The following is a 15,139-nucleotide window of genomic DNA, read 5'->3' as shown; positions in this document are numbered from 1 at the left end:
AGCATGAAATAAGAGAAATTTTGCTTTGCCCATTTAGCTACAGCATTTACTCTTAATTTCAAAGCTGAAGCATCGTGAACAACAGGGTGCATAATCTTTATCTACGGGCCTGAAAAGTAGAGCTACAGGTCTAATTGAGCAAGCCAAAGGCATGTTTTGCTCTTTTCCAAATAGAACCTTGGTGCCCAGGGACAAGGACTGCTACTTCTCTAGATGGGATCTTATGATAAAATAAGCTAATGCACCTTGAAATATGCATAAAAAAATGGGGTCCTCTAGGTGCAGCAAAGGAATTGTATATTCACATGATCAAACACATGCTTTACTTAAGAAGAGTGAGGGTGTAGGAAGAGGCTAATACACACCCCTTCGGTAGTCTGAATGTTATAGCTTCTTATCTACAGAGGTGGCAGATATTTACCTCTGTATACAGTTGTAACAAAGTGTCTTCAGTATCACTTGAAATCCTTGAGTCCCTCAAAGCTACTGCACAGGTTGAGCCCAGATTTAGTAATGAGCAGAAAGATACATGTTTTCCATGTTCCTTTAAAAGCCCTGATCTCGTTACCATGCTGGCAAATCCACACAGGAGCCACAATTAAATAACATGGATTTTTATCTTGAGAGCTAAATAATACCATTCCAGGTAAAAAGAAATATAGATTTGGTTGAAATGGTAAAACTCAAAAACGAATGCAACGTTACTACATGGGGAAAATAGGACCTCACATATTGTAGTAGGTGAGAGAAACTGATCTCAATCTCAATAGCTTTGTTGGGAAGGAGGGAGAAACTGTATTCCCTTTTGTGTATTCTGGAAAGACTGGGGGCTCTAAGCAGACATTTCTGGTGCTTCTGAGGTGCCATCCAAACTGATGCTTTCTTGGAGTGTACTTTAAGCACAGGTTAATGATGCCAAGGGAGCTACTAGCTGGACAAGTCTTGATTTACACAGACGAAGGGAACGGTCTCCCCACTGAGATTTTTGTTGGGCTTACATGTATTTTTCCTGTTCCTACATTAAAAAATGATCCTGTCTCAAATGTGCCAGACTCTTAGATTAAGCCCTTTGAGGAGATTACAGAGAAACCAAGTGCATTCAGCCTCTCGTCCTGTTCAAAAACTGATTTAAATGGATGAGATTTCCTTCTTTCTCATCTCTAATGGTGACAGTAGTCTAAAATTCCCTACTAGGTTCAATGTTTCAAAACCTTTTGAAGTATTTTTTAGCAGATGCTCATTTTTTTATGATAAAATCTGGGATAACTGCATTTTCCTACAATCATTGAAAAACAGGCATTTTTTAAAATAAAAATGTACCATTGTAAGACTTTTTTTTATTATTATTATCTCCTCACGTGTAGGGCACAAGGACACAGAATGACAAAATATAGGGCAAAACATCCTCAAAAAATGAAAAAGGGATCTTCAATGTGTAAGATTTAGTTGGCATGGGAAGGCTTCTGCACACAAGTGATCATCTCAGGTTGTGGAACAAGCTGGCTGAGCAGTTCCATAGAGAATCACTGGGGGGCTATCAGGTGGAATCAGTGATGGCAAATTATCTCAAAGCAAGTCAAAACAAGCTGCCACAAATAAAACAATCATTGTAGAGAGAGATGTGAGGAGGCAGTAACCTAAGTAATAACAGAATGGTCCTAGTCTCGACAAGAAAGCATACAGAAGAATACAGCGCTCTTTGCCAATTCAGACAGGATATGGACAAGGAAGGAGGATGCAAAACAAAGACAAAAAACAAAATCAGCTATAAAATATGTGAGAAAGGCTAAGCAGACTTGATATGAACCATAAGGCAGTGGCTAGAGATAAAGGCTATTAAAAATGAAAGTTTTCTGCAAAGGGAATTATCTGTTTACCACAGCCATGAGAAAAAGATCAAGGAGTCACGGTCTTACGCTGTACAGATGCACTACACTTCACAGGAAAATTTCCACTAGTGGGTGAATTAAAATCACTTAATAAGGATACCAGAGTTTCAATTCCAGGAGTTTGGAAGGGTGGTTTAGGCATATGACAACCAAGAGAGATGCAAAGTCCTGTTGAGCCAGCTGTATAGAAGAAGCAGATGACTTAGGTCCATACTTTTGTTTTGTAGCTTTTTAACTATAGGTAAATAGCAGCACAGCTGCAACAAGAAAGTGGAGGTGAATGCACTTGAAATGACCAAACCATAAAGTTTATGAAATTACCTGCTGTTGCCTGCTACTATCTTTACACTAATACAACTGAGATGAGTAGTCCTATTGAACATCCCTTATTATGCAGTCAAATGCTTGCCTGGTTGTGACCACAGCCTTAGTTTGTTCTGTTAAATATTTAACCTTTGATAGCACTGAACTGCTGGATCCCTCTAAATTTCTCAAGTTCAGTGTGAAACTGAATTATTCTGGGATGCCTGAGGAAACACAAATACTCAGCTGGAAAGAAGCTGTCTCAGACAATGCTTGGTACCGTTTGCTATGCCTTATTTGAAAGGCCTCTTAATTAGAACTTGATTGTACATGGCATTTCCAATCTACAAGCACCGTTTTCTGTCATATACAACATTTCAGTACTAGCCACTCAATTATTATGCAAAGCCCCATGACTTTTCTTTTAGCATGCTTTTAGTTCCACCATTCCACAATACTGTTCAATTTTTTTTTTCTTTTCTGTTAAGGCTTTCCAAGCTAGATTCCCCTGTTGATCAGTAATTTTCCTTAACTTCTGTACTATACATGAAGTAGCAAACTATCCATCAAACATCTGCTGAAAAAAAGATGAAGGATAACAATGTGAGATACTCAATTATTTTACTAACGGTCTGCCTAGGATTAGGAAATGAAGGTACAGTTGGACTCAGCTAAGGAAGCTTGATTCTTGACAGTGAGCTTTTAGCTACAACTTGGTAAAACCAAGCCAAAGGACCTACCTCAGTAAGAGGATGAAAGCTTTCAACTGTCAAACGTGTAAGGAGCCAGTCCAACGCAGACAACAGAATATGGCTGTAGAAACAAATCTGGACTTTTCATGAAAAAAATATTGGCTCTATTAAGGGAAGTGGGTCATCAGACTGCACTGAAGTAATCCACATACAGATTTGAACAGGATTACAGATCTTCTGAAATACACAGTAAGAAAATAGCTTTTATTTTGGAGAATATAGTTTAAACATCAGTTTTCTGTTTTGTCAGCTGAAGCCCTGAGCCAACCATATTATAAAGCAAGTATAAAACCTAGAGTTAGCATTAACGTCTCATGCTGAGTAACATGCTCTATTCCCCTTTCCACCACTGTATTCCTACCAAGACAACATTCCTCTCACGGCTAATAAACACAAGGCCAGATTTTCTCAGTGGTCTGAGATGTTCAACATGTCCTTTTAAACTTGGTAGTATCAGTTGAGAAGTATCACCTCAGGATGTAAGAAGGACAAGAAGTCCTAATGAATACCTGTGAAAAGCTGAAGGTTTACGGAGATCCTGGTAAATATCAAAGTCCCTTATCTGTTGTTTTCTCAGCAAAACAGTGTGCTCCTCATTTCTCTGTCTACAAACATACTAAGAATTCCTCACAGGGACGTACGTACTGCCTGTACATACAATGCTATACTTTCTTGATCCTTCATTTCACAGGAATAAATACACGTCTTACACTAGCATTACACCTTTTTCCATCAGCTTATGAGCCAAGGATCAAACGTCTACATTTGAGAACATTGCAATTTTGTCAGTTCAGCCAGCACCTACTTAGTTCACCTCATCTCCTTTACATTTCATTATGCTAATGGGCACTCAAACCTTTCCAAGGTGTGCAGTATCTTAAAATACTATTACACAAACAAATAGTATTGGCATACACAAAACATTTTGCAGAACACAGGGCATAAATTATGACAAGTTAACGTATGTACTTTTAGCTTAATGACATGGACATTTCAGACTCTAGTTTTCAGTAATGGTAGTGTTACACTCACAAAATACTGCTATAATTCTCCCAGATACCAAGAAATCCAGAAGATTAAGGAGTAATTCAAACAACGTTCTGAATCACTTGACAGAATACAAACATGAGGGTGATTCTTTCATGATAAAGAAAGCCCTAATTGATTACACATTTCCAAGCTTAGACTGACCAGCACGACAGAGAAGTGCTCCTAAACAGATGCCACCAACATGGTATTTGCTAGATAGAGAAAAGAGAAGATTTTAGGGATTTCAGATCATACACAGCTGCTCTTCTGGAGCAATGTAAATTGCAATAGTGGGGTGTGGAAAGGATTGAGGCATAGGTCTGCAAGCTTGGCAATACATATAGCTTCCTTCAACACTGCTGTGAATAAACTTCTCTTTCTTCAAACTCTTTACGTTAGGGTAGGATTTACAGAGCACCAGTTAGGCGATTCAGATTTGTCATCCAACTACATATCTTTTACAGAAATGTTATTTTTAAGAGCTCAAAACCTCTTTAAAATCAGGTTTGTTTATTTACATGCATGTATTAGACACAAAGATCCAAACTGGGGCCTTGAAGGATTTTTTTCAGATCCTACCTGTGTTTCTGGAAATGTATCTGTAGGACTGACTGGAGGCTGCTTTCTGTTCAGTAGCTTACTTAAATCCTCAGACTCATTCCACTGAAGCCTACAGAGGCATCAAGTTTCCTTTACTGACCATGTTAAAGGTAATCAGTCTACCTAAATACAGTCCCTAGCTTTCAAGCCTTGGTCTTCTTCCTTATTCGGTGATGGGAAAAAGGAATGTATCAAAAACTCACAAGTGTCCTGTAACATACAGTGGTGTACCTAAAGAGCAACCAAAACAATGAAAAACATCTTTTTTGGTGAACAATGTAACTCAGATATGTTCCCTTCAGTAGTGTCTGATTTTTACCCAGTGGAAGACATAAAAAAAAAAAAAAAAAAAAAAAAAAACCACACACAACCCACTGCTTTTTACTTAGCACTGTTTTTTTTTTTTTTTTTTTTCTATCACCAAGGCATGTCCAGACAAGCAGTCCAAATCACTACAAACTACAAACATCTCATAAAAAGATTACTCAGAAACTTAGTAGCACTTATGCTGTAAGGGTCATTTCTTCACATAGAACAGGTATTAATCACCAGCTCCATTGTGTTCAGAAAAAAAACACAGCTAGGTAAATGCTGAGCTGCTAAAGCTCTTATGTAAGAAGATGTTAAACACTATTTTGTTGAGGGGTGAAAGCTCAATTACTATGGATTTTTAACCCCCTTTTGGCATTTTGGAACAGAATTTATAGCATTTCTTTCACTCATCAAGGAGCCAGGTTGTGTCACACACAAGGGGGTAGTATAGCATAAAGGCATAATCCTAGTTACATTGTGTTGTAAGGTAGCTAAGGTATGCAGAAGTAGAAAGCAGTGCAGAAATCACTGAGGCTGGAACTTCCTTCAGTGTTATTTTCCTCTCTCACGAAAAAATAAGAATAAAAATTTATATACAATCTGTATACACATCTTAGCACGTATTTCACATCCATAGATGTAAATTAGTCTACTTTCACTGACTTAACAATCATGCCAGTTTACGTCCTCTTCAAGTCTGATCCAAATATATGAAAAGCTACCTGCATTTTAGCTTGTATAACATTCCCCCTTGACCTACCTAAACATCTTCTAAAAGAACACAGAAGGAAGCTACCTTATTCCAAAACTTAATTCCTTCTGGACTTCTATGCCTGTCCTCTTCAATATCTTCACTGATGACATGGATGAGGCTATTGAGTGCACCCTCAGTAAGTTTGCAGATGACACCAAGTTGGGAGGAGTGTCGTCAATCTGTCTGGGGATAGAAAGGCTCTACAGAGGGATCTGGACAGGCTGAATAGCTGGGCTGAGGCCAGTGGGATGAAGTTCAACAAGATCAAGTGCCAGGTCGTGCTTTGGCCACAACAACTCCAAGGAATGCTATGGGCTTGAGGTAGGGTGGCTTGAAGACTAAACAGAGGAAATAGATCTGGGGGTATTGGTCAGTGCTCAACTGGACATGAGTCAACAGTGTGCCCAGGTGGCCAAAAAGGCCAATGGCACCCTGGCTTATATCAGAAATAGCGTTGCTGGAAAGAGTAGAGAGATGATCATCCCCCTGTACTCAGTCCTGGTGAGACTACACCTTGAGTACTGTGTTCAGTTTTGGGTCCCTCACTAAAAAGAGACATCAAGACCCTGGAGCATGTTCAGAGAAGGACAACAAAGCTGGTGAGGGGTCCAGAGCACAGCCTTATGAAGAGTACCTGAGAGAACTGAGATTTTTTGGTCTGGAGAAGAGGAGATCCAGGGAGATCTTTCTGCTCTCTACAACTGCCTGACTCCGGTTGTAGTGAGGTGGGAGTCAGCCTCTTCTCCCACGTAACAAGCAATATGATTGGAGGGAATGGCTTAAAGTTGCACCCAGAGAGATTCAGGATGTTAGGAAATACTTCTCTAAAAAGGTGGTCAGACACTGAAACAGGCTGCCCAGTGAGGTGGTGGAGTCGCCATCCCTGGAAGTGCTCAAGAAGCATTTAGATGTTGTACTGAGGGACATGGTTTTGTGGGAACTATTGGTAATAGGAGGATAGTTGGACTGGATGATATTGGAGGTCTTTTACAAACTTGGTGATTCCACGATTCTATGACTAGATGGAATGGCCTTCAGTTGCACCATGAGAAATTCAGGTTGAATATTAGCAAAGAAATTAATCTCAGAAAAAGCGGTCAGGCACTAGAATGGGCTGCCCGGGGAGGAGGTTGAGTCACTGTCCCTGAAAGTGCAAGAAATGTTTAGAGGTTTTACTAAGGGACATGATTTAGCAGGGAAATACTGGTGGCAGGTGGATGGTTGGACTAGATGATCTTGGTCTTTTCCATCCTTGGTGATTCTATGATTCATTTTGTTTCTTTACATGTTGAGAATAAAACTTGTTTTCAAACATAAGCAGATTGGAGCTATAAAAAAAAAAAAGCACAGAAGGTAATGTTGATCTTTGGCTTCCAAGTGAAAAATTTCCATGTAAGGCATGCATGTGAAGAGAAAAAAAACACTTACTGGCAAAACTTGTAAATATTTTTGTTCCCGTCTTTTCCTATGCATCCTCAAGATCCTCAAGTTGTTTCACTAACCAGCCACAAGATCTAGAGCATGGCTGACATGGCTAACATTGCTAATATGAAATCCTGGTCACGTGCATCTAAGAACACAGCTGTGCTAGAATCCACACAGCTTAACAATGACAAAAATACTTATTTTTGTCAGACGAACTTGCTAATTGTCTTTTCAAAATCATTAGTAGTTTTTCCTCATCTTCAGTGCTAAATTTCCTATGTTTAATGATATTTTAGTCTGCTATTTTACAGCCTCTAGAAGTTTCCGCTCCTCCAAATGGGAAAGCTACACTATACTTGAAAATGATGACCAAAGACTGAATATAGATACTAGTCCACACAAAAAAGGCAGCATTATTTCCTGCTATTTTCAGCTGCCACTTCACAAGTTCAAACTCTAAACGAGTCTTTAGCATGAAGTGAAGGGAGGAGTTTTCCCTTCCCACCACAGCTTAACTCTAGTAAATGGGGCAAAAGACAGTGAAAGAAGAAAAAGCAGCACTAACCTGAATGCTTTCCTCATTTCTAGCCTAAGCAATTTATTGCATGGCTCCTTATCACTCACTTGTGATGAAGAGTGATGGACCTCACTGTTAGGAAAGGAAGGCAAGAGGTCGGCATGGCTGAACAAGGATCTGCAGGTCAAACTGAAGAGCAAGAGAAAAACAAACAGGCAATTGAAGGAGGACAAGTACCCTGCGAGGAGTACAGAGATATTCCTAGTCTATGCAGGGATAAGGGTCAGGAAAGCCAAGGCCCAACGAAGCCAAATGCAAGGTCCTGCACCCAGGTAGTATCAACTCCCACTATCAGGACAAAATCAATGGGCACAGCCCTGCAGAAAAAGACTCAGAGAATACTGGTAGATAGCAAGTCGGACATGATCCTGCCCCTCTGCTCTGTGTCAATAAGACTTCACCTGGAATACATGGAGTACAGCATCCAGATGTGGAGTCTTCAGTACAGGAGAAATGTGAATCAGTTGGAGTACATCCAGAGGAGGGCCACAGAAATGGTCCCAGAGATGGAACACTTCCCCTGCGAGGCCATTGTCAGAGCTGGGACTGTTCAGACGGAAGAAGAGAAGGCTCTAGGAAGATCTGATAGAGGCTTTATCTTAAGTTACTTTGCTGTAGCACAGTCAAAAAAGCTATCTTTAAACTTTCCTCCACATTAAACTCTTGAATTCTCTCTTATAAACATATTTTCAGATGAAATTTGACTTCTTTCAAAGATGTAAGCAAAAATCTTTAACACAAATACAAATCATTTGATGTGAAAACAGTATGAGACTGTGGCTTGTTTGGCTTGATGTTGCCAAACATCCATTCTCACCAACAGTATGGGTTCCTTGAGGCACCTCGTTCCTTCCCTATGTGAATTCCTGGCAGCACACTGGTGTGTGGCTGTTGTCCCTAATGTTTTCATTCACTGGAACCCCCAAAGGCTGCTCACAGTGTTTTCATCACCCCATTTGTATGCATATCCGAGATTGCTCCAACTCAAGTGCAACTCCTTGCACGTGGCCTTGTTGAATCTCATTGTATTCACATGAGAAAACTTCTCAAGCTTATCTACATCTCCAAAATGAGTTGGTCTCTTTTAGGGTTCCTTTTCGTCGAGTCTTTTTTCTTTTCTTTGCAAGAGAATTTATCACGTTTACCAAATAAGCTATACCATGAGGTAGCCAATGCAGTTTTACTACTTCTGAACATGGCCTTTCATGTACTGATACAATTTACAATCCATATGCAATTTTAAAACTTTTGTTGAACTTCTGTTTCAAAAAGTAAGGTAAAAAGCATTACTATGGCTAGCAGTTCTGATAATCTTTACAGATATACTTTCTACAACAGGTACATTCCACCCTAATTGAATCCTGCAACAGTTCCAGATTCACCAAGGAGTCTACACTAACAGATATTTGAAGTGAAAAAAAAATACCTTAAAACATCATGCATTTCCTAGGACTCCTGTTTCAAATAATCAGCATTTTAGGATGAAGTCTGTCCCTTTTCTCATGTGTTTACATACAGTATCTGCTAAAAGGCATCCCTGCTACCAGTCAGGTCTCCTAAACAGTATGCTGATTGCAAGCAGTGAAAAACCTCAAAATTCCTGTCTCATACATAGGCATAGAAACTGCTTTGAGACAGATTCTGAAAATTTCCTTTTCATGAACTCTCATGTTTCTACTTAAATGTTAAATACTAGGTTAGTGAAGAGTAGCATGTGGAAAAATGGACACTGTGGAATGCTACTTTCAAGTATACAGGTATATATTATGAACTCTCCTGCCTGGGGATACATCAAAACTCTCCTCCCCTCATGTCCAGATAAATAGTTACTTTAGACAATAGTTAACTCAAATGCTTTCTACAGTCACTCTCCATATACCTCATAAAAGTTCTTCTTACCTTTGTATTTCATCCTCACGGGCTCTGATCTATGTTCCTCACAACCACTGCAGCTAGCCAAATTGACTGGTTGATACAATGGCTTTAACAAGGAATTCTCTCCACTTTCAGAGAGAATTTTAATCAATAAAGATCCACAATGATATTTTACTTCCTGCACTGTATACTTTCCTTAGAATGTAACTCCGCTTTCATGGAACTACCGATTATCACTTCTCTACATGTTGTACCCCAAAAGAAAAGTGTTCAACTTTCAAAATAGATGTTGTACCAGCATCTCCAATTATAACAGACATTCCTATTTGTCCTGACTAATTCAAGTCTTCTCAGAAAGGCTGCAAACATTTTGGGTCAGTTTATATGTTTCCATGACCTGACAAATTTAGACTTCATATTTTCCAACTTGCTCCTGTTGCTATTTCCTATCTCAATCTTACCAACTCTTACCCTGCTTATTTTCTATTAAAATACTTTCCTAACTTCTCCCTAAAATAACACTTCTCCCATCAGTATCTCCTCTCAACATGTCCATATTCCTTAGCTTTTTTCTAGCTTTCTTTTTAAAACTCATTTGGGCTTTCTTTTTGGGTTCAAACACCACCTACCACATCAGTTCCACGTCAATTCTCTCTCCTCATACAATCTCCATCTACCCCATTTTTCTCCTTTTCTAACAGATATGACGTCCTTCTATGTCATTTTCCTTTACACTATAACATGAGACCCCCAGTTCTTTCTGTCCCTGCATGTGGTACTGACAGCATTTCAGAGAACACTATCACACAGATTTTCACCTCAAATCTACTGCCACAGTACCTGAGACCTTACCATTGCATTTAGTAATTTGTCTTTTCTCCCCCCCCCCTCTCATGATGAGTACACTTGCTGAGAGCACAAGCAGTAGCTCCACTACAACAGCTGTACCTGCCATACAATCACACATTAAGCTAGTCCTCACAGAAGCATGATATTTACACACATTATAGTTAAATATTATACCTCCTATAGTTAAATAGCCTACCTCCTTCTAGCAGCTGAGATATATGTTCCTGGGCATGTATGCACATTACATTCTCTTCTTCCAAAGCAGAGGAAAGGTGAAAACACACTCACTAGTCTTTCTCCCCATTCCTCTTGTTGACTTTCTTGCTAGAAGACTACTTCCTCCCAGCAACACAGGGCCTAGAGATCACAGCATATGAAGGCTGTAATGCACCACAACTCATCAAGTTTTTCCACTTTCTCTCTCACTCATCCCATTTAGGTCAGTTGAGACATTGTATTACTCTGTGGGCCATAAGCTACTAAACACATGCTTAATGTAAATACCATCTACTCACAAGGCAGAGAGCATGTAGGATTATGGCAGTCACCTAATGTCCTGCATGAATCAAACACATGACGTGTTAACTTCCCACCTGCCATCAGCTCTGCTCCCTGCTCGAAGGAACTTGGTTTCTACCTTAGTGCTGCTTTTCCTACGACCATCAGTTTTAAGGAATGCCACTTGGCCTTGAAACCAGAACTGACATGAAGCAAAGATCTCTTAGCCACACATATTTCTAGTCTCCACAGCAACTGAGTAATCAAATCTGTACACCCCGCTGTATTTCAAAGCAGGACATAAATACTGCTTAAATAATACGAGGCTGAGAAAGAAACAACCACATATTCTTTTAGTTTGAAATCAACAGTCCCTTTATCTTCTTTCTTTAAAATAATTAGTCTTTCCAGTGGCAATACAAAAAAATCAGACCTCCTCCAGCTTTGCTTTTCCTTTGGTTTAACAACTGCTCTATTCAGATCCTCTCTCAGGCATGAATGTGATTCTTCTGTGAAGCGTAACATGCAGAAAGAACACAAGCCTCTCAACTCTGTCAGGACTTTCCAGAGAAGAAAGAGCTTTTGAAGTCCAGCTCAGTTCCCCTAATGTTTTCAAACATATATATGCAGTAACATTAGCAATTAAATTAGAAAGTACATCACAGATCAGGAACATAAGGAAAATATGAATTTTTGAGGCTGATATGGCACTGGGTTCTTAGGACACAGCAACATTTATTTCACCAGAGATGTTTGATGAGATTCTGGCTTCATCTTCCTTATCTGCTGAAATAGTAGAATTAAATACTTTGCAGTAGGAACGTAACAAAATGAAGGAAAAAAAAAAATAGCACACAATCATAAAACATGAGATATTGGTTAGAATAGTAGACAGAATCAAAACAATAAAAAAAAAAAAAAAAGGAAGAACTACTTTTTGAATAGCATTCATGTGGGAAGATGCAAATGAACTGATTTTCTTAAATTGAGTATTTAGTTCTCAGAAATGTGGGATTATTGTATTTAAGTTTTCTCATGTCAGCTAATCAAAAAATAAAGAGATGAAGAATCAACAGCCCCTCTACCAACACAGATTTTAAATACTAAATATATGTCAATAGTAGCAGGGAAGACAGTATGAGAGTAAGATGACTGAATCAGAACCTAAAAGACAAACAAAAATTTACATGTGGTATGGAACACTTCTAAATTTACAGCTTTTAGACATTAATAGCGCTACTGCAGGGCCTTGATAATTTGTCCCTCACAAAATCACAGTCACCTAATTTAGATCATCGCAATTATCACTGGTACCAGATGTTCATTTACACCTTCAGAGATAGAGATTTGTAAACTGAACACTTCTGTGTTATGCTAATCTGATTTTAACACCCTCAACAGGATTCTTGATTCTTTATCCTTCCTGTTTTGAAATCTCACGATAATTTGAATCTAGGAATATCACACCAAGAGATGTAGAATAAATTTCAGTCTTGGCGTCATTTGCTTGGGTGATTCAGGTCCCTCAGAGTGAGCATGTATTAAGCATCAAGGACATCTATACACAGTTGACAAATGTAACACAAATTATGGAGAACTTGCAACTTTCCAGATTACAAAGTGTATTAAAATAACACAAAGTATCTATTACATACCTCAAATGCTTATTGAGAGGTATTGAGGCCAGCCCTGGTGGGTCCAGTGATGACTCAGTTCTACAGTTTTTCCATCAACAAGTTTACAGGATGAGTGCTTCAGATTATCTCTACTGGAAATTAAGGACATCGACTCAGTCTCGTACTACCTCCAGAGCTCTTAGCAAAACTCGTTTATGAAATCCAATGGACCACTTCATCACTTAAAAAAAAAAAAATGCTTTTCCCCCTTCATTTCTAGAAGTCTTTTCCAACACCTTATTTTCCCTATCCCTGCAGGCATTCTGTGACACAAAAAGCCCTCAGGTACTTCTTAGTTTAACTTAGGAGAAGTTAACTAGAGCAGCAAAGCACAGCGATGAGCCCTTTCAGCTCACTGGTAAAACCCAAGGTCCTCAATAGATGCCTGGGAGCAGTCTATCAAGACACATATTTCTCAAATCAAAATATAAAACAATAAATATTTCAATGAAAGACTTAGGACAAGGGATGCAACCATTCTGATCATTAAAAAATAAAATAAAATCAGCAAATCCAAGCTTTACCTTATAGGACAAGTAATTCAGTATATTTAAAAAGATTTTCTAGAACTGTTTGCAGAGGGGTGTGACAAAACTCCCAATAGCCTCAGCTTTGCCCTGAGGTTTGTGACTGGAGTGGATACTAGGTGAGCCTGAGAACACCTCAGTGTGCACAGAATTCACCTCCCATCTTGACTTATACTACACCTGTGGAAATCAGAAGGAACTTCACTCAAGAATGGACAGGAAACAAACCATCCCTCAAAAATGAGTAAGGTAAAGAAGTCCCCAGAAGGGCCTTGGAGCTAGGTCTCTTTTAGCTTGGGGGAGACTGAGGGGTGACCTCATTAACGTTTATAAATATGTAAAGGGTGAGTGACACAAGGATGGAGCCAGGCTCTTCTCAGTGATATCCAATGATAGGTCAAGGGTCCAACATAAAAGATTCCACATAAACATGAGAAAAAAATTTCCCTTCCAATCCCTGATGTTCTGTGAATGTGGTACCAACCTAGAAAGATAAACACCAAATAAGAAGCTTTTAGAATGGAGTATTTCCAACTTAAAAAAAAAGTAATAATAAGAGACAAAAATTCAAGAGGAGGAGAAGGATGATGATAAAGAGCACTGTTTGAAGGGTACAAATGCTTGATATCTAAAGAAATGGTTTAGTGTAATATAAAGGCTTTACTACAAATAATGAGTGATATTAAAGTAGCGAAAACATAAGCTGAACATAACAGTTGAAAGCTAATGCTATGTAACAGTCACACAAAGGACACAGAAGTTTCTCAACTAGCACACCTATTATTAGATCAGATCAAACTTTACAAAGGGTAACTCTTCTAACAAGCTCAGCACCCAGCAGCTCCTAGCTCATCTCCTGAAAGCCAGAGAAGCCAATTCTGAAAGCTCTATCACTTTATTTACTCAGTGTCTCAGCAGGAGCTACAGTAGGGAGACCTGGCCCCAAAACTTACATTATCCAGTGTTTTACCCCTAGCACTATAAAAATAAAAACGAAACACTCAGTGAATTGCAATGGCTATTTTTCTTTTATTCCTGTAAAGACGCTGATGAAGGTTGGTAAGAAGAATCAAAAGGACTGTGATGGAGAAAAACAGCTGCTGCTGTTTTAGATCAGCTTTACAAAAACACGTTTAGTCAGAACACCATTACAATAAATTAGACAATTAAACTGCACTGAAGTTGTAATTGGAAATATCTTTTCAATTACTTACAACAATCCCCAAATATGTATCCCCAATACCTGTTCTTTCATGGTTTAAAATGATAGTGATCTCTAATATGTGACTGTGTTGATAAAATATGAGACGTTTTTGTGGCTACACACACAGAGACAAAGAATCACAGAAAGGATTTTTGCTGTAGGCAACACATCCCAAAGGCTTCAGTAAAGTTATCAACACTGAAAAGGGTTAAATCCATGAGCACCAATTCTCACATCCAGCCTCTAACAGCAGTTAATGCCAGGTACCTCAAAAGAAGATGCACAGGAGACTGCTGGACCAAGATACAAGATGGCATTCTCCCAACTTGCACTAGACAGATGGTGATTCCTGCTCAGAATTTTATTTATCTCCTCCAAAAGTCTATTTTGTTTAGTGTTTTCTCTTGCCAGTACATAATTTAGTTACCCCCCATGATATCCAAGTTTATCTTTAATTCTGTTAAAATTTTTCACCAGAAATGAGTTTCATAGGTGAACAAAAAGCAGAAGGTAAAAATGCTGCCTTTATCTGGGTTTTCACTATGTTACTATAGCTCCCCTCATCAAGAATTCTTTTGGCCTACCCACAACATTATGATATAGAAAAAAAACCAAAACTTTTGAGAGTAGGTAAAACCTTTCAGTGGAGATCGTGGGTGTTTCAGCAGTAAGCTGTGAGCTAGGATGTATTGTCATCCCAGTGCCTTAATTAGTCTTTGAGAAGAAATCAGGATGCAATATTCCTTTTAGGTGTCTGTTGGCCTTGGGGAAAGCTGAAACTGAGCAGTTCCTGAAGTCACCAAGCTTATTTAGAGGGAGGCTCTTTGCACAGATGGAGAAGCAAGGTGATTTCATTTATAACCAAACCT

The sequence above is a fragment of the Lagopus leucura genome, unplaced genomic scaffold (genome assembly GCF_019238085.1).
Source record: "Lagopus leucura isolate 7727_CA_CO unplaced genomic scaffold, USGS_WTPT01 Super-Scaffold_100004, whole genome shotgun sequence".
NCBI classification, from domain to species: domain Eukaryota; kingdom Metazoa; phylum Chordata; class Aves; order Galliformes; family Phasianidae; genus Lagopus; species Lagopus leucura.
The sequence above is the reverse complement of the archived record's forward strand: the minus strand, read 5'-3'. Positions refer to the sequence as shown.